The 26,173-nt window shown below is 38.1% G+C and overlaps 2 long non-coding RNA genes across 2 annotated transcripts in view; one reads left to right on the top strand and one right to left on the bottom strand.

The window, feature by feature from the left end:
• Window positions 1-1,348: 1,348 nt before the first annotated feature.
• Window positions 1,349-25,435, bottom strand: LOC147030432 (uncharacterized). The gene is made up of 3 exons (XR_015056360.1): window positions 25,303-25,435; window positions 20,027-20,087; window positions 1,349-2,379 (listed from the first exon to the last, which is right to left on the bottom strand). It is a non-coding gene; the product is annotated as an uncharacterized LOC147030432 (long non-coding RNA).
• The window catches only part of LOC147030431 (uncharacterized), a 34,528-nt gene continuing 33,651 nt past the window's right edge, over window positions 25,297-26,173 (top strand). Inside the window, exon 1 of the long non-coding RNA XR_015056359.1 lies at window positions 25,297-25,465. This is a non-coding gene — a long non-coding RNA (uncharacterized LOC147030431). The remainder of the gene's footprint in view (window positions 25,466-26,173) is intronic.

Genomic DNA, 26,173 nt, shown 5'->3' with positions numbered 1-26,173 from the left:
CTCGAAATCGAGGTTCATTTATCAAACTGAAAGTCATAATTAAGACTCATTCCAAGCAAACCTGTTTTCAGCTGTGTTTGTGAAAATTCATAAATGATCGAAAATCCATCCTTACACTTGTGATTTTGCTGGAAAATAAATAGCACATTAATTTTTCCTGCTTACTCCACATCACCACCCTGAATAACAATACCAGACGCTCTCACACAGCAATGAAACCACACAACGAAGTAAAAGGAACCCATTGACACCAGCTGTCTGTGCAATAATTCTATGGCAAATCATCAGGGGCAAGCGTCTTAGTCTCTTCGTAATCCAAAAGCTTTCAGCAGCCACCTGCCAACCCAGCTGCCACAGTACTGTGACTGATAAACGGATGCTCATTCTAAGCAGATTCTGAAAAAAATGATCCCACTACCATTCCTTAAAACCTTCCAGTACCACACCATAGCTTACAGCAGCCATCGTGAGATGACATATCCAGATAATGATACTTATTATTTCACCCAAGGGAAAGCCCTCAAGGCAAGGACAGAAGAACATGCCATTTTGTTTTTCCCCAACAGTAAACCTTACGAAATGCATCTGATGGTCCGTAAAAATGAACAAACCACATGAACTCCACATGTAGACATTGTATGATTTATATAATATGCACCGCACTTAATAAAATGCACATCAGAGCTTGATCTCTGATCAAATAACTACTACAACAAAGCCAGCCTTTTGAGGTCATAAATTGTGAGAGCCAAATTAAAGAGCTCGATGATAAAAGTTTGAGTAATATTTCATCAAGCTGATGGAGTTAGAGACAAATCAGTCACTACGTGATACAAGGAAAAGGCAATTTTATTGAAGATTTTTTTTTTAAGGTGGAAATTTCGAAATTTTCTACAATGATTGAAGATTGCTTTGAATAGTTATGCAAAGGGATATTGATTATATTTTTGTGCATTATCTTGAGGTGAAAGTATACTTTGGCCGAGTATCTCATGGTGCTCTAAATCGTTAAAGGAAGACTGCCCCTGAAAATTATGTTGTCGAATATCTCCATCCACTCCTATCAAGGAATAAATAACTTTCATATTAATCTGATAGAAAATTAATCCCTGGTTAAGATATTTTCAAAATGTAAAACTTGCCTTTATCTGCCCACTGATGCTATATCACTGATTTTTTTTATTGACAACAAGAAAGGGAGGCAGTGGTTGTCATTTCACCCATTGCCTCTGTTTTCAGAGGTTGGAAGAGGTCTCAAGGGATCATCAATAATGACGTGGAGGAGAAAAAAATATCAGCCCTATGTGTTTCTACATCCATCCATTGAGGTCACAGAGTCTTTCTTTAACATTTATTGTCTGCACAGTAACAAAAAAAAATCAACAAAAATATGTGAAACTGGGTCTATACTTTGAATGTCAGAAACTTTGAACCAGTTTTCAAAAGACTTTGGGCTATTCATAATCTCATTAGAGGAGACAAAGTTTTCCATCTTATATTTCTTGCCATGTTCATTTATACACATCTTTATAATGGTAAAAGTCTTGCTTGGTGGAAACTCCCATCCATATTTATTTATTATATACTGCAAAGAAAAATTGATGTGATATATGTCAACTACAACCTGGCTCATCACTTTGAGAAGAACAATCATGCAGGAAAGTTTGCTTTATGCTTGACAGGTAAATATTTATTTATTCATACCAAAGTAAAAATGATAAACATTTGTGAATTTGGCATTAAGAATGAGAGGATAGCTCTGTGTTCCAATCTCTGCACTGTCTGGTTCTGGTGAGGGTTATTTACATATTTTGTACTCGAGGGGAAAATGGGAATGGTGAAAGGGTATAAATAAATAAATCATGGATTAAATCAGGAAAAATAAATTGAAGAAAAGGAAGAGAAAATAGGGTGGTCGCAGAGAGAAAGGAGTGTAAGGTAATTTGGACAGAAGAGGAGGAAAAGGTGAAGGTTTTGGGAAGAAGGGGGGGCTCCAACAATTTTCCATATGGGTGATAATTCTCAACTCGAAAAAATAAACGAAGGGGATTTTAAGACACAATTATATAAAGTCTTTAGATTTCGAGGTAAAGCTCAGCATTCACTCCTTTCAAAAATTTACTTTCAAATAAATAAAATATCCATTATTCTAGTTGTTTAACAAAATTAAAAACAGAATCGAAATATAAAGCAAAAAAAGCTGTGGTCAAAAATATAGAGGGGTTCGGGCTGGGGTATAGAAGTGAAAGCAATTAACCTTTAACCAGCCTTGGTGGAGACTCCGCTCTGTTTTACCTGTCGAACTCGACGGTTGAAGCCCTGCCCAAGTCAGACCAAAGACTTGAGAAAATGGGACATGCTGCTTCCATGCTTGATGATCTGCATTCAAAAGGATAGAGCATGGAAAAACAACCATATGCTTGGAATAATTAGTGGAGGCTTTGATGGACTGAATGGCCTCCTCCTGTGTCGAAGTTCCTTGAAATGGAACTTATATCAGACTATTACTATAGAAGTATATATATATATATATATATATATATATATATATATATATATATATATATATATATATATATATATATATATATATATATATATACATACATACATATATATACACAATATAAATACATATATGTATATATGGATATATATATATATATATATATATATATATATATATATATATATATATATATACACAATATAAATACATATATATATATATATATATATATATATATATATATATATATATATATATATATATATATATATATATATATATATATATATATATATATATATATATATATATATATATATATATATATATATATATATATATATATATATATATATATATATATATATATATATATATATATATATATATATATATATATATATATATATATATATATATATATATATATATATATATATATATATATATATATATATATATATATATATATATATATATATATATATATATGTATATATATATATATATATATATATATATATATATATATATATATATGTATATCCATATATATAATATACGTATGTATATCCATATATACATATATGAATATATATCAATATGAATGCATATCGATATATACATATATATAATATATGTATGTATATCCATATATATATATATATATATATATATATATATATATATATATATATATATATATATATATATATATATATATATGTATATCCATATATATATATATATATATATATATATATATATATATATATATATATATATATATATATATATATATATATATGTATATCCATATATATATATATATATATATATATATATATATATATATATATATATATATATATATATATATATATATGTATGTATATCCATATATATATATATATATATATATATATATATATATATATATATATATATATATATATATATGTATGTATATCCATATATATATATATATATATATATATATATATATATATATATATATATATATATATATATATATATATATATATATATATATATATATATATATATATATATATATATATATATATATATATATATATATATATATATATATGTATGTATATCCATATATATATATATATATATATATATATATATATATATATATATATATATATATATATATATATATATATATATATATATATGTATATCCATATATATATATATATATATATATATATATATATATATATATATATATATATATATATATATATATATATATATATATATATATATATATATATATATATATATATATATATATATATATATATATATATATATATATATATATATATATATATATATATATATATATATATATATATATATATATATATATATATATATATATATATATATATATATATATATATATATATATATATATATATATATATATATATATCCATATATATATATATATATATATATATATATATGTATATCCATATATATATATATATATATATATATATATATATATATATATATATATATATATATATATATATATATATATATATATATATATATATATATATATATATATATATATATATATATATATATATATATATATATATATATATATATATATATATATATATATATATATATATATATATATATATATATATATATATATATATATATATATATATATATATATATATATATATATATATATATATATATATATATATATATATATATATATATATATATATATATATATATATATATATATATATATATATATATATATATATATATATATATATATATATATATATATATATATATATATATATATATATATATATATATATATATATATATATATATATATATATATATATATATATATATATATATATATATATATATATATATATATATATATATATATATATATATATATATATATATATATATATATATATATATATATATATATATATATATATATATATATATATATATATATATATATATATATATATATATATATATATATATATATATATATATATATATATATATATATATATATATATATATATATATATATATATATATATATATATATATATATATATATATATATATATATATATATATATATATATATATATATATATATATATATATATATATATATATATATATATATATATATATATATATATATATATATATATATATATATATATATATATATATATATATATATATATATATATATATATATATATATATATATATATATATATATATATATATATATATATATATATATATATATATATATATATATATATATATATATATATATATATATATATATATATATATATATATATATATATATATATATATATATATATATATATATATATATATATATATATATATATATATATATATATATATATATATATATATATATATATATATATATATATATATATATATATATATATATATATATATATATATATATATATATATATATATATATATATATATATATATATATATATATATATATATATATATATATATATATATATATATATATATATATATATATATATATATATATATATATATATATATATATATATATATATATATATATATATATATATATATATATATATATATATATATATATATATATATATATATATATATATATATATATATATATATATATATATATATATATATATATATATATATATGTATGTATATCCATGTATATATATTTATGTATATCCATGTATATATATATACATGCATATATATATGTATATATATATATATATATATATATATATATATATATATATATATATTCACCACCAGTTAAAAGTTGGAGATCACCCCCATTTTTCCAGTTTTTACTGAAATATTAAACTGCTTAAATTTCAGTAAAAACTGGAAAAAAAGGGGGTGGTCTAAAACTTTTATGAAGAGGATGAAGTGCGAAGAGCGCTGACTGTTGCACTCGCGAGCAGAGGGTTGTCGTTGTTGATGTAAAATGTAAAAATCCTGTCTATAAAATAACCCACAGCGCATGTACAAAATTCCCGTTCGACACATGGGATGGATTCTAACTAGAAACGCACACTTACCGAAATAACTGTTCTATAAGGACTCTGACTGTTGTGTGCAGTAAGCTTCCAAATTCGAAACAATACATATGTATATTTGTTTCACTATTTACGGTTATGTCTGGGAAATATCGAGCTGCTCACACTATTTGTCTCGATCCAGGAATAAAAATAACGGCGTGTGTGAGAATACCCTTGGTTCGACTTGCCTAACATCCACACCCTATTGAAAAGAGCTCAGACGAGATAGGCAGGACATAATGCCTGATGAGCGTTTTCCAAAACACTTCTTCTAGGGTGAGCTAATTGAAGTGAAACGTTCACACGGAGGCCAAAAAGGTGCTTCAACGATACCATGAAGGTTTCACTGATGACTTTCAACATCGCTCCTGGGACATGGGAGAAACTTGAACAGGATTACTCTGCATGGCACAGTCTTATCAGTAAAGGAGCCACCTCCTATGAACAAAACACCCGCAATGGACAACAGGAAATGTGAGCTTTGCAAATTCAGAGCAGCAAGCATATCTCCAACACCCACACCACAAGTGTGCTCTGCATTGCTCCCTGATCTGAGAGCAGACTTGGGGGAGTCTGTTGATATGCATTTCTGTCTGCACAGTCACAGATGACTCACCAAAAAATGATGAAACTGGTCTGGCAGCTGAAGCGGTGTGAAGCACTGGGATTCCCATGAGTGTACTATTTGGTAAGATCTTTAGAGCTGAGTAGGAACTCTGGGAAGAGTTTGAAACAGCAAAGAACTTACCTTTGGTAGCCTTTCATGGTTGCTTTATGCAGCTTCTTCTGTGAGAAGAGCATGGGAGTGTCTATGTCTATGTATCTGTGTGTACAAATATATATATATATATATATATATATATATATATACATACATACATACATACATATATATAAACATATTTGCCGAAAGACAACACAACCAGTGTGGAAATATGAGGAATAGACATAATTGCACAGTAGAGCGAGGAATAGAGGGAGAGTAGCAGTTTCTCTATAATTGGAAAATGTGAGAAATTATTTTCCCCATTTCAATTTTAACAAGAAAAAGAGCAGTCAGAGATTGCAGACCCTCACCAGGACTTGTATGTGGTGTTTGTGTCGTTTAGTGTGGTGTATTTTGTGTGGAGTTTGTGTACTGGTGTGTTACGTAATTAATAAGAGACATAATTAGAACAGCCACTTTATAACTGCTGGCAATCATGACCCGGTACAAAGACGTCCCGCTTTGATGCAACCTCACTTTGATATTCAATTGAATTTAGAATGGGATTAAAATAAATTCAATTCAAATCAAATTGAAGACCAAATCAGCACAGTCCTGCGTTGAAGTAATCAGAAGGAAACCAAATGAGCAGAAAGCAAAGATGAAGTCATCAGGAGTAACCAGGATAGGATTCACATTTCAGCTGCTACTCCTCCACCCTCAAACCCATCCAGGCAAAGCCAAGTGAGCCTTATTCAAAAAAAAAAAAAATCAAAAAGAACCCAGATCAAAAAAAATAATAATAATAATTCTGGCTGCCAGAACATGTGTCCGTTCAAGTTGAAATTTCAAACATATATTCTGTGTCATTATTAAATAATAAATGTAAAGTTTCACGTTGATTGATTAAGCAGTTCAAGAGAAAACATTATTTCATATTTTTCTTCAATCCAATATGGCTACTAAACCATTTGACCAGTCAATTATTCCTGAACAAACTTGTACACTCATGGCTTGTGGAATATTTGTGTGAACTTTTCCCTCGATCTGTCCAGCCGTTCTGGAGAAGAAGATTTTTTATAGGTTTTATGATAAATCCAATATGGCTGCCAAACCATGTGATGTATGATATCAGATGTGTGAACCTTTTGTTCCTCATGGATAGGCGGTCATACGTGTAAAGTTTCACCTCAATCTGTTCAGACACTTCAGAGAAGAATATTTTTCAAGGTTTAAAAAAAAAAAAAAAACATATGGCTGCTGAACCATGTGACCGAATCTAACAAATTCATCCTTGTCACACACCCAACCTGCCCACTAAGTTTCGTCTGAATCCGTCCATAACGTTTTGAGATATCCTGCTCACGGACAGACAAACAAACAAACAAACAAACAAACAGACAAACAGCGGTGAAAACAACTTCATTCCACCTTTGGTGTTAGAGGTAAAGATTGGCTTATCTGAGCCATCTAGAAATCAACAAGAACAAAAATTACCTTATCATAGCCCAACCTGCAAAAACCCCTTTGGAGAGTACTGAAGGTGTGAGTGTGAGTGTGAGTGTGAGTGTGAGTGTGAGTGTGAGTGTGAGTGTGAGAGAGAGAGAGAGAGAGAGAGAGAGAGAGAGAGAGAGAGAGAGAGAGAGAGAGAGAGAGAGAGAGAGAGAGAGAGAGATAAAAATAAATACTTCATGGTGCAATGAAAACGAGCATTTGAGAAACATAGTGGAGTTCAACACAGATGAAGAGAGAAGGTTGGAGATTGAGAAATTAATGTGGAAGAAAAGGAGGGTGTCCTGCAAGATGCGTAAAAAGGAGCTTGTACAATGTTAGGAACTTGAACAAAAGGGCAATATTATGACTGAAACATCAATGACGAATTTTTTGTTTGTTTTATGTTGAGAAATTTCATTGCTTCGTGTGACAGCTATCATTCTGAAACTTTGTGAACCCATTGAGGAACAGGCACTTGGGGGATATAATTGAAGATGAGATATTTTGATGAAGAGAGTTTGGATGTTTGAAGAGTGTCTTTGATGAAGAGAGTTTGGATGTAGAAGAAAAAGAGGGTGTCTTGCAAGTTGCGTAAAAAGGAGCTTGTACAATGTTAGGCATTAAAGGCAAAAACAGAGTGAGTGGAAGAAATAATGTTGTGGAAAAGGTTCAACGCCATATTCGGAGAGTAGTAAATGCATGGAATAGTCAACCTGGAAAGGTAGTGTCAGCAGAAACGATAGAACGTTTTAAAATTGAGTTAATTAGGTATCTCGAAATAGTGGGGATATTGGCAGGATTGGTCGGCCTAATGGCCTCGTCCCTACATTGATGGTTCTTCGAATTAATTTGCAACCTTTCCTCAATTTTTTTTTTTAATTCGTATCATGCAGTTCATTTATAGTTTCATTAACTACTGGAGTCTCATTGTTTCGAAGTATGTTGTTAAGAATTAGCATTGATAAAACTGTAACAGTGAATTATAGTTTTGGGAAGGCAAACAAAGCCATTCCCTTTGAGGACGGGAACCTCATGTGGCTTCTCAGTCTGTTACACTTCAGTAAAAATGACAAAATACTTCATAAGGAAATGCTTGAGCAAGTTAAAAATGAAAGCAATTTCATGGCAATATTATGACTGAAACATCAATGACCAATTTTTTGTTTGATTTGTGTTGAGAAATTTCATTGCTTCGGTGACAGCTATCATTCTGAAACTTTGTGAACCCATTCAGGAACAGGCACTTGGGGGGATATAATTGAAGATGAGATAATACTTTATTGATACTTCAAGACAACAACAAAATACATGTTCCTTTCAAACAAATCAAGATTTTTCCTGGTGTACAACTGTCTTGCAGGACAAATGAAACGGCATTAATGAGCCAAATAAATGAAGATATGTTGCACTCATGAAAAATATTAAAGCTGCACTTCGCTGTGCTCATTTATTAATTTTAATTACATTAAAGCGAGTGTCTTCTTGGGTTAAAATTATAGGCTTGTTTGCTGGAGTTAATTGCGTATTTCTTAGAAGATTTTTTTTTTTTTTTACAAATGCACGAAATTGATCATGCCAACATTTACCTGAGCATTCTCTGTGATTCATGCTGACATTGTTCAAAACGAACGTGAAAAATCAAAATATATATAAAGATCTTGATTACTTCATAAAATTTTACAATGGAATGCGGGTTTAAGGTGATTTTGCTTTGAAAGCTATTTTGCAGAAATAAAATAAAAATATATTAGAACTTTATTGCATTTGTAATAGTTCACTGTCTTTTGGGGAGTCCCATTTAAGTCTCTTTTGAAAAGAAAGTTCACAAAGAAGGAAGAGTGCACAAAAGGATACACACAAGCTCGTTATCTTGAAAAGCTCGTTGATTCAGGACAGGTACCAGAGGATTGAGAGGCGCAAATGTTTACACCACTTTTTTCAGAGAGACAGAGAGATCATTGATGAAAAACCAGAAAAGGAACAGAGCCCAGAACAGTGCCTTGAGGAACTCCAGCCTGGAGAGGAAGAGGGGATGAGAGAATTCCTTGAAGGACCACATGTTGACTGCGGCAGGAGAGGAAGTCTGTGAGCCATGATTGGAGATGTTCGTGGACACTATAGGAAGAGAATTTGGTGAGTCGGGCAGGGTGCCAGACTGGTTCGAAAGCATGTGATATGTCAAGGGAGATGGCTCGGATTTCATGTCTGGCATTGAGGATCTACATCCATTGTTGGGAGAGCAGAAGCAGCATATCCAGGGTAGAGTGACCTGGTCTGAAACCAAATTGATGATCGGAAATCAAACCATTGGAGAAGAGGAAGGATTTAATGTCTGAAGCGATGATCGGTTCAATAACCTTGTTGATGATTGGGAGAAGGCTGATTGGTCTGTAGTTGCAGGGATCTGTTTTTCACCTGTTTTATGCAGAGCGGTAATGTTTGCCGATTTCCAAGCAGATGGCAGATGACGTTGAACCAATGAGGGGGGGTATATAACAGAAAGAGTGTGAGCAAGAGCAGCTGAGCAAGTTTTTAGGACATATGGGCTGATTCCATCTGGACCGGTTACAGAAATTGAGACGAGGTTTAACAACAATCTCTCTACCTTGTCAGGAGAAAAGGATAAAGAGTCCAGGAACAGCTGGGTATGACTGGGTAAGGTGGGTCCAGAAAGTGACAGATTTGGGACACAAGATTTTGAAGCAAACACGGAGTTTAGGCATTCAGCCTTTTCACATGCAGTGTCAGCTGTGCGCCATTTGAGGTAAGGGAGACGATGGAGGGGAATACACACCAAAAACAGACTTCACGAGACGCCACCAGGATTTTCTAGGAGGGAGACAGGTTTGAGAGTTCAGACTTGAGATTAGAAAGATGGTGTTTTCTGGCTCTCCTGAGGGTAGATACACACTTGTTCCCAACTTTGTAGAAGAAACTGAGATTGCCTTCAGTTGGATTAACCTTCCATGAGGCAAAGACAAGTTGTTTCAGGACAACTGCCTCGCCACAAGCTTCAGTGTACCATGGGCGTGAGGAAGTGTATGACAGCTGAAGACGAGATGGGATAAATCTATGCATGAGAGAGAGAGTAAGTTTCTTTGAAGGTCAGGTCAGGTATGGGAGCATGTGCCAGAACAGCGCGTCGCTGCGTCCACTTTCCGCCGGTACTCCAGGGGCCTCCGTCTGGCCATCGCCCAGGCAGATGCCAGGCCCATCCCCATCTCCTTGAGATGATGGTGAACCTGCTGCAGCCATGAGGAACGTGGTCGGCCCACTGGCCTCCTCCACTCATGAGACTCGCTCGCTGAGAGAATCTGGTGAGCAGGATCAGCATCAGGAAAACGAGCCACATGTCCATACAGCCGCAACTGACGCTCACGGACTATGCAGGTAACAAATCTCATCCGAGTCTCTCTCAGCAACCACTCGTTGGACACAAAATCCGACCAGCGATAGCCAAGGATTCTCCGAAGACACCTGGTACCAAAGGAATTAAGTCTCCATCTCAGATCCTTGGTCAGAGTCCAAGTCTCGCACCCATAGAGCAAGACTGGAAGTACCAAGGACCTGAAGACTCGGACTTTCTTCCTCCCGCACAGGTACCGGCAGCGCCACACCCCATGATCCAGTGAATCCATGACTCCCCAGGCCTGACCCAGACGTCTATTGACCTCTGACTCACAGCCAGCAGAGACATGAATATCACTGCCAAGGTAAGTGAATCTCTCCACGACCTCAACATCCTCACCACAAACAGACAGAGACAGGACAGCAGCATCCAAGATGTCACCGAAAGCCTGGATCTTAGTTTTGACCCAAGAAACCCGTAATCCCAACGGCTCCGACTCCTCATTCAGCACCTCGAGGGCCCCCAAAAGGATGTCTAAAGTCTCCGCAAAGATGACTGCATCATCTGCAAAATCAAGGTCCGAGATCTTGACATTCCCAAACGATGCACCGCAACTTGATCTCTCCGACATCCTCCCTAAAATCCAGTCCATACAAGTGCTGAAAAGTGTGGGGGCAAGTACACATCCCTGACGAACTCCAGTAACAACTGGAAATAAGTCAGAGATGGTACCACCACACTTCACAGCACTCTCAGTACCGGAGTAGAGTTCAGACATCAGATCGATCAGTTTTGGTGGCACCCCACGAAGACCAAGAATCCTCCAGAGGACATCCCGATTCACTGAATCTAACGCTTTACAGAGATCAACATAGGCTGCAAGCAGCCCCTGCCGAAACTCTCGTCTGCGTTCGGTGAGGACACGAAGGGCAAGGATACGGTCAATCGTTGACCTCTTTGGTGTAAAGCCTGACTGCTCTGGACGCTGGTGCTCAAGCAGATGGTGGCGACAACCTATCAAGAATTATCCGAGCAAAGACCTTGCCTGGCACTGAGAGCAGCATCACCCCTCGGTAGTTGTTGCAGTCTTGGCGATCACCCTTCCCTTTCCAGAGAGGGACAACAAGGCCCCTCTTCCAGTCAGTTGGGATGATGCCTGTGTTCCAGGCAGAGCACAAAACTGCATGCAACGACACGAGTGCAGCATTTCCACCAGCCTTGAGAGGTTCGGCATGGATGCCACAGATCCCTGGAGCTTTGCCCCGTTTCAACTGGTTCACCGCAGCCCGTGTTTCCACAAGCGAAGGTGGACCACAGTTGATTCGAGGGTCAGCAACAGGGATTGTAACACCCTTAACGTCCAACTCGACAGCTGGGGGATCAGCCTGGTACAACCACTCAAAGTAACCGGCCCAGCGGGCCTTCACTTTAGACTCCTCTGTCAAGAGCCTACCACTCTCTGCTCGAACTGCAGTGCTCCGAGGGATGGGCTTGGATGAACGTAATGCGCGAATTCCCCTGTAAGCGGGACGAGAATTACCTGTCCACAGGTGATGCTCTACCCCCTCACAGATTCCTCGCACATAGGCCTCCTTGTCCACCCTCAGTGCACGTACCGTTTTACGCCTCAGCTCCCTGAACAGCTCAGCTCTGCCATTCAGCCTGGCCCTGCGACTCTGGTCAATGGTATCCAGTGTCCCTTGAGAGACAAAATTCTTCTTTGCCTTGCGGTGAGCTCCAAAACATCCACCGGCAACATCAAGGACGGTGGTCTTGAAGGTGCTCCACAACTCTTCAGGACCCCCCCAAAGCACCCAGACCCCCCAAGTGTCCACTCAGCCTGTTCGCAAACTCCTCAGCTACTCTCTCATCCCTGAGCTTGGCAACATCCAGCCAAGGCCGGGATGGTACCATTCTCCAGGATTTAAGGTGCAGCTTTAGAGTTGCTACAACAAGCCTGTGGTCAGTATTGAGGAACTGAGCACTCCGGTAGACCCTGCAGTTCTGGAGCATCCTCCAACGACCGTCAATGAGGACATGGTCAATCTCCTTTGCCACACCGCCAGCGTTGGAATACCAAGTCCAGCGATGAGCTTGTGGGCGCTGAAACCATGAACCAGCCACCCTAAGTCCATGACTTCTTGCAAAGTCAAGGAACTTAGTGCTATTCTGGTTCATAGTTCCTGACCCATGGGGACCAACACACACCTCATAACCATCTCTATCAGTTCCAGTCGATGTATTGAAATCCCCCAAGACTAGAAGTGTATCTCGCCTGGGGGCACTGATCAACCACAGACTCGAGTGTGGCGTAGAATGCATCCTTCACGGTGAGATCACTCGCCTCAGTCGGAGCATAAACAGAGACCAGGGAAATGACACCTAAGGAGTGACGAATCCTTAATCTCATAATACGCTCGTTGACTGGTGTTACCTCAATTATAATTGATAATTATCATTGGGGTCAGCTTATTGGACACAGCTACAGCAACTCCTTGGGAATGGTAACCATCAGAGCGACCAGACCAATAGTACATGTAACCACCCACCATTATCTCGCCGCAATCCGGTCTCCGAACCTCAGAGAGAGCTGCAATCCCGATGTCCAAACGCTTGAGCTCAGATAATAACAGACAGGTGATCATCCTCTCTTAGGGATAGGACATTCCAGGCACCCACCCGAAGGGACCGCCTCAGGTTAACCCAAGGAGACCGCCGTCTGGTGGACGACACCTCAGCACCACTCCGACACACTCTCCCGCAATCTGACCCAGGGATGTTACCCCGTGGTTTCCCTCCTATCATCAAAGATTGGGGGTCCCGAAGGCTTTGCCCCAATCCCGTCATCCGGTGAGCTGCCCTGCGAAGGGAAGCTGCACAGGAGGTACTCCCACGGAGTGGGTTTTCAGATTTTTTTGCGTTTTGCGTTTTGCGGAATGAAGGGTTTTACGGTGGCCGGAGTGCAAATCCTGCCACCAACCTCCTAATAAGAAGTAACCCAACTGCAGGAGGATGTCCGCAGACACAGTTGGGCACTAGATATGGATGGCCGTTGGCTCACAAGGAGCTCCTCCGCCCTTTGACAGGTTTTGTTTTTAATCCTGCTGGGTGTCCATATCCAAACACCCCCCTCACCAGAAAACCTGGTGGGGGAGACGGTTTAGTCGCCGACAACCCGACCATGGAACAGGTTAGTACAGGTTTACATGGTACCTGTAGCAGGTCACAGATCGAACCTGACCTGACAAAAAGGAATTCTTTGAAGGAATTCCCAGGATGAGTTGATGTCGGTGGAAGTAGAGATGGGAGACCAGTCTGCAAGTTTGATGGCTGCTTGAAGTCCCTGCCAGTGGGCCTGAGTGAAATACCAGACTCTGTAGTGCTGAGGTTGTTCTCTAATAACAACCAGAGAGATGTCCATTTTGACAAGGACGTGGTCAGATGGACCAATTGGATCAGAGGAAGAACAGCAGATATTTTCAGGGAAATTTGTCAAAATCAGATCCAGAAGAGATGAAGTACCGTTGCTTGAAATCCGGGTCGGGAAGTTGACAGATTTAATCAGTCCCGTTGTGTCACAGAAGTCTTTTGTTGAAGTGCCATGACAGGTGAGAGAGGTACCCACCCAGCCAACTGGCATGATGACAATTGAAGTCATCACATATGAGGAAGAGAGAGTTGGGATGAGAAGATAGAAGTTGGTCCATGTTTTCGGAGAGCGAGATGTTAATGGAATCATTACTGTTTGGTGGACGGTACAGTGCACACATGCAAACATGAGGTGGGAGTGGAGGGGAAGCCGTAGCGAGAGGTATTCCTGGGGTGTGGGGGAGAGAGTGCAGTGCATGGTGAGTGAGGAATAGAGTCTTTGATGAAGAGAGCGACTCCGCTGCCAGGACGACACTCAGGTCTCTCATACTGGAGGAGGGAGTAACGAGGGAGAGATACGGGGGAGTCAGAGATGTCTTGAAGGAGGAAAGTTTCTGTTCAGCAGATTACGTTTGGTTTGTCAGTGGCAACCTGTATGGAAAGATCTGTCAGGTTTAAGTGAAGGCCCCTGATGTTTGAGGTCTACAATGTTAAGGAAGAGGGAGGGATGAGGTTTTGGATGCAGGGGAGATGAAGGGAGGGTAGGACAAGGGAGGAGGGTGGGGAGGTAAGGGGAGTTGTTGAAAAAGTGTGGGGGATTACAGAAGAGCGAGGGGAGAGGGCCAGATGAGGAGGACAAAAGACTAAGTGGTGATGGTTTGAGGTACAATGAGGAGTAATAAGAGGGGGCAGAGGGCAGTTGAAGATTGGAGGAGGAGGAGGAGGAGTGATGATATAGAAGAGAGAGGGTTGGGGAAGGAGGCAGCTTTGCGGATGTGAGGGGGGGGAAGCTTGGAGGGAGAAGGGTGAGAGGAAGTTTTTGAGAAAGGTGTGAGGGAAGCTTGGAGGGGGAAGAGTGTGAAGGTTGCTTTGAGAGGGAGGGGAGACAATGACGGCAGGCACAGCCAAGGTGCAGGATGGTGATGGGAGAGGTCGGGAGAGGGGAAGGATGAGACTTTGTAGAGGTATGGTGAAGAAGGGAGCGGGCAGGGGTTGGTACACGATTTGAGGGGTTGCGAAGAGGGAGAGGTGTGCTGAGTGAAAGGAAGGAGCATGATTGTGGTGATGAGGGAGGGAGGAGGTTTTGGGTGCAAGGGAGGGGAGGGGGAGTGTACTGATTGAGAGAGTGAGATATCTGTTATTTCGTGATTAAGATATCTGAGAGAGTGATTATGTGAGGGATGCATTGAAGGTGAATTAAGAGAATAGAGAAAAGAAACGTTGTAACAGTTGGACTTTCATTGGTTATTCAGGGTCTTTGAGGTGATTCAGGGTGATTCTTCAGGGTCTTTGGTGCTTTTGCAGTCTTCAGGGTCTTTGGGATCTTTTGGGATCTTCAGGGATTTTTGGGTCTTTGATGATTTTTGGGTCCTCAGTGTCTTTTGGGTCTTCAGTCTTCGGTGAGTTTTGGATATTCAGGGTCTTTTTGGGTCTGCATGGTCTTTTGGGACTTTTGAGTCTTCATGGTCTTTTTGAGTCTCAGTGACTTTGGGTCTTCAGGGTCTTTGGGTCTTTTTGGTTCTTCAGGTTGGGGTCCTTGGGTGATTTTGAGTCCCTGGGGTATTTGGGTCCTTGGAGACTTTTAGGTTATCTGTGTCTTTTGGGTCCTCGGGGTCTTTAGGGGTCTTAAAGGTCTTGGTAAACTAACGTTCAAACAGGATGTGTTTAATAGGCATACAGTCTTCATGGCTTCTCGGACTGACTCACGGCTTCATGGCTTCACCGCCTCACCAACGCACCGCCTCACCAACGCACCGCCTCACCATGGGTTTCGTTTTTCTATACAGTATATATGTAGATGGTGGTCTGCTCAGAAAAAGAACAATCATTAGTGATGAAAACTCTTTGCCACGTGGGACTGCATTGCACAATACTTGCGAATACCAAATGAACAATAGTTGCCATGGAAACTCCAATTTGGTAATTTGGAAAATTTGACCTCTTCGGTGTATTACATTATGCAATGTTGTGCATAACAAATTTTGTTCATCCATTTTATAATTGCTGCCTAATATGTGTTTTACATGTTTTGGATGGCATTGACCTTGACCTTTGACTAAATTTAACCATAAATTATACACATGCCCTACACATACGTACATATAAGCTGTGTAACTTTCAATTTGACATCTTGAAAAAAATTCTGAGGTTTGGCAATAATAAAATCACAAAAAAAATCCCATTTCATTATAATAGGATGAAATTGTTGCCATGGACACCGTTTTCTCTTTACCACGTTTGACTTTTCTTTTTGCCATGTGGGACTTTTTCGATGCGACGTGGGACATTTCTCTTTTCCATGTCGGACTTCTTCGATGCCAAGTGGGGATTTTTTTTCGATACACAATCAAAGCTTGTGGAAGAGCGAGAACATTGAACGGATCAGGATATAACATAACAAAAGGAATAGCACGAGGAGGAAATGCCAACAGCAAGGTGGAGGGAGAAAATAGTCGGACACAGACAAACAAGGGATGCACGTAACAATGAGTGGTCGGGAGAACGCAAAGGATGGAAAGATGGATCCAGAATCAAAATTTTATGATGGGTGGGGGTGGTTTAACGGGTATAGAAAAGATCATGGTTTTGGATGAGGGATGATTTGAGATGGTGGTGAACAGCTGTCTTGAAGACCTGGAGGAAAGAATGAGATTGAAGGGAGTCTGGAAGTTGGTTCAACAGGTGTGAGAATATAAGAACAAATGAGTGGAGGTGAGCAGTGGTTCTGCATTTTGGCAGTTTCACTAGGAGGTGATTGCTGGTGGACCACATGCATCCTGAAGGTACCTGGGGGTAGAGGGGGGGTAAAGCACAGAGGGGGCACAGGGTACAAAACCAGAAAAAAAACCAGAAGAAGGAAGAATAAGACCACTGACCTCTTGGCGATGGTGAAGCAAATGGCCCATAGACTCAGCTTCATCGCAAGAGAGTCCAATGATCTCGAAGGCCTTTGTTTCCATGGCATCAAGATAAGCAAGGTGTGAGGCAGGGTCACCAGCATAGAGGGGAGAGCAATAGGGTATTCCATCAAGTTGCAGATGAAAGCCTTGTAGGTGGATAGGAGGTCAGGTGTGCTAAGGTGTAACTTTGCCCGATGGATGATGCCCAGTTGGCGACTGGCTTTGGAGGCCAACTTTGAAATGTATCTTTTCCAAGAGAGATCATGGCTGAGAGTGAGACTCAATAGTTTAAGTGATTGGGCAACTTCAAGAGTGCTGTTGAGAAAGTAGATGAGACAGCTCGTGGTATGGTCCTTTCAGAGAGAAGGAGAGAAAGTGAGTGTGTGGGATTTCTCAGGGTTAAAATACATATTTGAGCAGTTTGTGAATTTGTCAATGTCTGTCAGAAGGATGAGGGATGTCACAACAGAAGGTGGAGTCCTCAGCAACGAGATTACGGGGATATTCCAGAGTCGGCGAGGTCGTTAATGAAGATTAGGAATAGGATAAGGCCTAGAACACTGCGTTGGGGGCACTCCAGACTTGACAGGGAAAGGAGTAGAAAGGAATCCGTTGAGAGCCACACGTTGGCTACGAGAGTGGACGAAGTCAGTAATCCAAGAGTAGAGTTGGCGTTGGATGCCAGAGGCAGAGAGTTTGGAGAGATAGGCAGGATACCAGAATGCATTAAAAGCTTGAGATATGTCCAGAGAGGTAGCCCTGATTCTCATGTCTGATATTGAGGACCTCCATCCATTGTCGGGAGAGTAGAAGCAGCATGCCCAAGGTAGAGTGACCTGGTCTGAATCCAAGTTGATGATCTGAGATGGGGTTGTTGGAGAAAAGGAATTATTTTATGTCAACTGCGATGATGGATTCCATGACCTTACTGATGACTGGAAGTAAGCTGATTGGTCTGCAGTTTAGCTGATCTGTTTTTGCACCTTTTTACATCATGCTGTGATGTTGGCCGATATCCAAGCAGATGGAAGATGACCTCTGGTGAATGACAGAAAGAAAATGGCAGGGAGAGGAAGTGCAAGAGCAACAGGGGAGGTTTTTAGGACATGTGAGCTGATGCCATCTGGTCTAGTTGGAGTCAGAGTCGAGGGTTGCCAGAAATTTTCCCCTTTCTCAGGTGTGAAAGATAGTCTGGGAGCAGTTGTGTACGACTGGGAAGGGTGGGTACAGGGAGAGAGGGAGGGAGAGAGATGAGTTAGTAACAAGATTTTGAAGCAAACAAAGAATTGAGGCATTCAGCCTTCTCACGAGTCGGGTCAGCAGTGGTGCCATTTGAAGAGAGGGAACGGATGGAAGAGGAGCGTACACCATATTGTGAGGGGATGTAATCAAAATGTTTAAGATAATGTATGGTGTGGACAAGACAGGTGTAGTGGAGTTTTTTTCCAGCAGAGGGGACAGTGTTAGGACTAAGGGCCATAACTTCAGGGTAAAGAAGATGAGTGTTAAGCCAGTTGTAATGCAGGAGTATTTCAGTTGGAGAGTGGTTAATGCATGGAATGGTCTCCCTGGAAAGGTAGTGGTAATGGAAGTGGTGGATAGATTTAATTTGGAATCAGATAGATAGCTACCTGGATATACTGTAGATAGAGGGAAAAGGAGATGTTGGCTTGTGTGTGAATGGGTGATGACACTGGAGTTGGTGCAGCACAGGCATGATGGGCCGATGGCCTCCTAATGCACCAAATTCCTTGTGGGTGTTCTTGTGGTTATCCTTGTGTGAAAGGGATTTTTTTTTCTTTCCTGTTTACAATATTTTGGCACCAACATATTTTTGCCTTTGACCACTCAATGCATGTGTGTTTGTGGCTGTTCTCATTGAATGTAAATTAACACAATTGATGGTGCTTCTTGACACATGGAATATCTAACTCAAAATGGCCTTGAGGCTCACTGTGTACAAGTGTGTTACACCAACAACAAAATGGGTAATTGCATAGTCCTCAAAAAACGCTGTGAAGGTCTCATTATTTTCTCTCTTTTCAAGTTTATCGACTTATTTCTGAGTCGTCGTTTCTTTGTAATCTGTTTAAAGCATGACGTGACTCGTAAAAATACAGCATTTGCTCTGAAGCTACTGTAACTTTGCTTGGAAGGTTGGTACAAATTACAATGGGTCAATTGGACAATTGCATTAAGAAATAGATGTACATGTACAGGAACTGCGTGTGTGAATATCAGTAGCTGCACATCCCAGGGAAAAGCACGGACCTCATTCATCCTCCAAGCTGTGTCGTGCCAAAAGATGTTCTCGCCTGGTTGATGCATGACCCTGAAAAAGGGCAGTGGTGTTGGCATGAGGATGAAAAAGGATGCCAATGTGATTAGGCAATCCTGCATGTGTATACTGCATAAGCACCACAATCAGGCTGTTACATTTTGCTCAAACCCTTGCAAAGTTCTGCACAGCTGGAAATGAATCTGTGGTTATAATAACTGCAGCAACTGCAGCTATAGCTTTGTTATTCATTTCAAACACACAAGCCATGTACTTCCAAGGCTGTATTACACAGAATATTATCTCGACGAATGGAAAAGCAAATCAACATTGCACAGTATTATGTCACGGTTACAATTATTGCACTCCTACATTTTGAATCCAATGCATAAATGGAGATAGGATTGCCATTAAAATTGTGATTACAAATAAAGCAGTAATTGATGCAAATCGCCTGCTAGTAATAGGGGGAAAAAAACCTTCCGAAACTTATCATTACACACTGATTGATCTTGTTACACAAGTTGAAAAACTATCTGATAATATGTATATATATATAAATAAACAGTTGAAAAAGTAATTATATATATATATATATATATATATATATATATATATATATATATATATATATATATATATATATATATATATAGATATATGGTATGTCATAAAGGTTAGCGGACAACTGCTGAATAATGATACGGTGAAGAGAGTTTGGAAAGACAGAAGACTCTTTTTCGTCAATTTTTTTTTACTTTTTGCTTCTTTTTATAATTCTGCCCAAGTTATCCGACTCTCTGGAAACTCATTAGCACTGTCTGGCACATGAAGCCAGAAGTGAAAAATATAACATGACATATCAGGTGTAACTGTTCATGGGATCGACACAGTCAACCTGAAATGGCATACAATGCTCATCGAGCTTTTCTTTTGTTGTTCCTAAGCCAACAGCATTTTTTTTTATATCATCTACCATTTCAACCTCCTTTATCGAGGGAAAACAAGCACAAACCGGGTGACGTTTAACAGGAATATATTGCAAACTCCACCTGGCTTAGTGAGTTTCGCACAATATAACCCTCGTGCCTTAATTCTCTCCACTAGAGCTCTGAATTGCTTCACGCCGGATTTGTAGTATCTTGAATCGCCAGAATAGCATGCTCTCTGATTCCGAGCCAACATTGTTACTCATCCAAGCTTTGCCAGATCATCCTGCTTTGGGATTCTGTTCACCGGAAACATGGCGTTTGGTTCCAACTCTAGATATTTCTACCCTGAATTAGTTGAGAATAATGCTGGTGGATCATCATCATCATCACACCATTGGAAAGCCTTTTTCCCTGAGCAGGGTTCAGTTTTTGCAGGCTCCAATCATGGTACGCTTTGTTGTGGCAATGTTTTTACAGTCGGATGCCCTTCCTGATGCCAACCCTTTCGTCGCCTTCGAGACGCAGGGATAATTACCAGTGTGCTGGTGCTCATTTCGCCGACCTCGGAAGGATGACAGGCTGAGTCAACCCCCCTGATGTTAATTCAGTGGCAAGCGGGGCTCAAACTCAGGACCCCGAGGATCCCAAGCCACCACCCTAAGCACTAAGCCAACACGAGGCTCTAGAATAATGCTTGTGGATACAAGGCACATTCAGTGGCTTCAGAAAGTATTCACACCCCTCAACTTTTGTGACATTTTGTTGTGTTACAGCCTGAATAAAAAAAATGGATTAAATTTAATTTCTTTATCATCGATCCACACACAATGCCCCAAAATGATAAAGTGAAAACATGTTTTTAGAGTTTTCTTTTTACAAATTAAGGAAAAATTAAAAGCTGAAATGTCTTGCATCAATAAGTATTGAACTCCTTTGCTATGACATTCCAAATTGAGCTCAGGTGCATCCAATTTCCTTTGATCATCCTTGAGATATCTCAACAACTTGATTGGAGTCTACCTGTGGCCAAGACAATTGATTTTACATTATTTAGAAAGAAACACACCTATATTTCTAAGGTCGCACAGTCAACAGTGAATGTAAGAGCAGAAACTCCACTATGAAGTGCAAGGAACTGTCCACGGAACTCTGAGATAGACTTGTGAGGAGGTATAGATCTGGGAAGGGTATAAAACAATTTCTAGAGTGTTGAAAGTTCCAAGAGCACAGTGAGGTCCATCATTTGGAAATGGAAAGAATATGGAACTACACAGACTCTTCCTCGAGCTGGCCGTCCAAAAAAACTGAGCAACTGAGCAAGAAGGACCTTGGTCTGGGAGGTGACCAAGAATACAAAAACCACTCTGACAGAACTACAAAGTTCCTTGGCTGAGATGGGAGAACTTTCCAGAAAGCAACAATCTCTGCAGCACTTCAAAAATCCCGGCTTTATGTGAGAGAGGCCAGAATGAAGTCACTCTTGAGAAAAATGTACATGACAGCACAACTGGAGTTTGCACAAAGGCATGTGAAAGAAACTGAGAGCATGAAGCAAAATATTCTGTGGTCTATTGAGATGAAAATTGAACTCTTTGTCCTGAATGCAAAGTGCTACATCTGGTGGAAACTGAGCACAGCTCATCACTCATCTCACACCATCCCCACTGTAAAGCATGTTGGTGGCAGCATAATGCTATTGGGATGCTTTTCAGTGGCATGGACTGGGAGACTTGTAAAGATAGAGGGAACAATGAATGGAGCCAAATACAGGCAAATCCTTCAGGAGAACCTGCTTCAGAGTGCAAAAGACCTTAGACTGTGGCGAAGATCTACGTTCAAACAGGACTATAACCCAGAGCATACAGAGAAAGCAATATTGGAATGGCTTCATAACAAGAACATGAAAGTCCTTGAGTGGCCCAGCCAAAGCTCAGATTGAACCCCATTGAGAATCTGTGGAAAGACTGGAAGATTGCTGCTCACCGACGCTCCCCATCCAACTTGACAGAGTTTGAGCAAATACACAAAGAAGAATGGGTGAAAATCTCCAAATCCAGATGTAAAAATTGCATATGTACAACGCCACATCCGATCAGTATGAAAAGTTTTGAGGGTCATCTTGGGATAAAATGGTCCACAGAAAAAAAATTAATGATGTCATCAGTCACATGATTCGGCAGCCACATTGTTTTTGTTTTTTTTAAACCTTAAAAATTTTCTTCTCTGAAGTGGCTGAACACATCGAGGCCAAACTTTACACGTATACCTGCCTGTCCATGAGGAACAAAAGGTTCACACATATGTCATTGGTCACATGGTTTGGCAGCCATATTGGAGTTATCCTAAAACCTATAAAAAATCTTCTTCTCCAGAACAGCTGAATAAATCGAGGTGAAACTTCACACAAGTGTTCCCCAAGCCATGGGTGTACAAGTGGCATACAGCAAGTACTCCTCATGGGGGAATGAGTGATTTTTTTATGACATCATAGGTGCCTTTCGTAATGACGTCATAGTTGCATATGTAGAACGCTACATCCGATCAGTATAAAAAATTTTGACGGTCATCTCGGGATAAAATGGTCCACAAAATTTTTTGATGACATCATCGGTCACGTGATTTGGCAGCCATATTGGTTTTTGTTTTTTTTCACTTTCAAAAAATCTTCTCTGAAATGGCTGAAAAGATCGAGGCAAAACTTTACACATATGACCGCTTATCCATGAGGAACAAAAGGGTCATATATATGATGTCATAGGTCACATGGTTTGGCAGCCATATTGGATTTACCATTAAACCTATAAAATACACCACTCAAAAGAAGTCCTGGCGAGGGTTTGCAATCTCTGGTTGCTCTTTTTCATGATATTGATGCAAGACATTTCAGCTTTTCATTTTTAATAAACTTGTAAAAATTTCTAATAACATGTTTTCACTTTGTCATTCTGGGATATCTTGTGTACATCAGTGACAAAAAAATGAACCAATGTCACCCACAGGGTGACCCATATCTTGCCAAAAGGTGACCACGTGTGACTTCTTTAAGGTCACACTGAGGTGAACAGAGCTGCTATCCACCAAGAGCGACTCGTTGAGGAATATCTGCCGACGAGAGATTCCGATGAGAATCGTTCTACAGAGTAATCATGAAAAATATGCTTTTGCCTCATAACGTCACCAAATGACGTCATAATGTCTCAAGCTTGACATATCAAGAAAGCACTCATCGAGGTGTTCAATTTGAGGTACTACACGATATGGTTCCTAAAACTTGAAAATTTGACCTTGGGGTCAAATATGTTTGACCTGAGGCGCTAACCATGAAGGTCAAGGCCAATCGCCACAAAAAATTAATCATCTGAGCGCCAGACCATGAACTATATTCCCATGAAGTTTGAAGACGATCCGATCAAAATTACTCAAAAAATAAGGGTTTCGTAGACTCCCCTGATTTGCGACAAAGTGACCTTGACCTTTGACCTTGACCTTCAAAATTTTATGCGCTGAAAAGGACCTCTATAGGCCTCTGATATGCGAAGTTACAAAAATTTCCAATGATAACTGTGCTCTGCAGAGTGATTTATACGTGATTACAGACCAAAAAAAAAAAACATATGAAGGTCAAGGCCAATCGCCACCAAAATTAATCAGCTGAGCGCCAGACCATGAACTATATTCCCATGAAGTTTGAAGACGATCCGATCAAAATTACTCAAAAAATAAGGGTTTCGTCGACTCCCCTGATTTGCGCCAAAGTGACCTTGACCTTTGACCTTGACCTTCAAAATTTTGTGCACTGAAAGGGACCTCTATAGGCCTCTGATATGCGAAGTTACAAAAATTTCCAATGATAACTGTGCTCTGCAGAATTTTTTATACGTGATTACAGACAAACAAAACAAAAAACAAAAAAAAAACATACAAGCTGACTAACATATCTTGCAAAACTTCGTTTTGGCAAGATAATTAAATTTAATCCATTTTAAATTCAGGCTATAACACAATTCAACAAAATGTGACAAAACTCAAGGGGTGTGAATACTTTCTGAAGGCACTGTAGTTCCAGAAATTATTGCCTTAGACATTTAGAGAAAGGCATGGTTTGGCACATTCATTGGCAATAATAACTCCTGGTTTTAAAAGAGTACCGCTCATGTAGTTGCAGCCATTACGAATAACTACAGATGTGCAACAATCACTTTAATCACAGAAATGTTCCAAAGTGGACAAGATCACAACACATTCACAGAACAACTTCAATTAGCCTACGTATGATTTAATGACTTGTATCCAGCCAATCCCATGAGGTTCCGGAAGCTAAGCGGAGTCAAGCCTACTTGGTATTTGGACAGGAGAGCTTCACAACAGGCTGGGTGTTGTCGACTGAAGGACAGCAGGGTAGCTTAGCTCACTGAGTTGCTGGTTGCATTCTCGATTCTGGACTTTCGGTTCATGGAATTGATACCTGTGGAGGCGAATCTGATTGAAACCACCATTTTGGTATGATGCCACTACTGGGTACTGCATATTGAGCCTTTCGGTGATGTAAGCCGGCTGTCCAGTCTACATTTATGCAGTGGATATTAAAGATCATATCGTATCTCATGAAAATGATGGGCTATTTTGTGCTAACCAACGAATGATGTTATCATGTAGTAGTTAAGGACATTGATAGATTAAGTTAATATGGTGAGGGTATGGAACAGTCCTGCTGGATGAATAGCCTCATCTTGGGTATGTTCCCTACTGTGTATATAATAATGTGCTAAGTGTTCCTAATCTGTTGTGTGAGAATAATTTCAGTTACACGTATTATTTTTAGGTGAGAACCTTGATTGTGTATGAAAATTGGCCATTTAATATGCCCATATAAACCTCTGGCTTATGTTGTGGGGAATTCAGGTACAAATGCCATATATCACACATGTTTTCCCATTGTGAACCAATGTCCTTGTATTTCAAGTTAAGATACACTAATGTTTTTATCCTGTATGTAATTTATGTATGTACAAGTTTGTACATGAGCTTTCTTCATCATTGTGATCGAAAAGCATAAACTCACTTTTCTTTTTGATCTCTCAAAGCATCTGTACAAGCATTTGCTTCCATGTTGGTTTGTGGCCCATGTGAACTCTGATAATTCCATCAACAACCAAAGAATCTGGTTGGTTTGTCAACTGTTGTACTCACTGATGCCCTTTGTTGTCT

This window comes from Eptatretus burgeri, chromosome 3 (genome assembly GCF_056783735.1).
Source record: "Eptatretus burgeri isolate ZD-2024b chromosome 3, Ebu_testis_v1, whole genome shotgun sequence".
NCBI lineage: Eukaryota > Metazoa > Chordata > Myxini > Myxiniformes > Myxinidae > Eptatretus > Eptatretus burgeri.
This window is presented reverse-complemented; position numbering and strand designations above follow the sequence as displayed.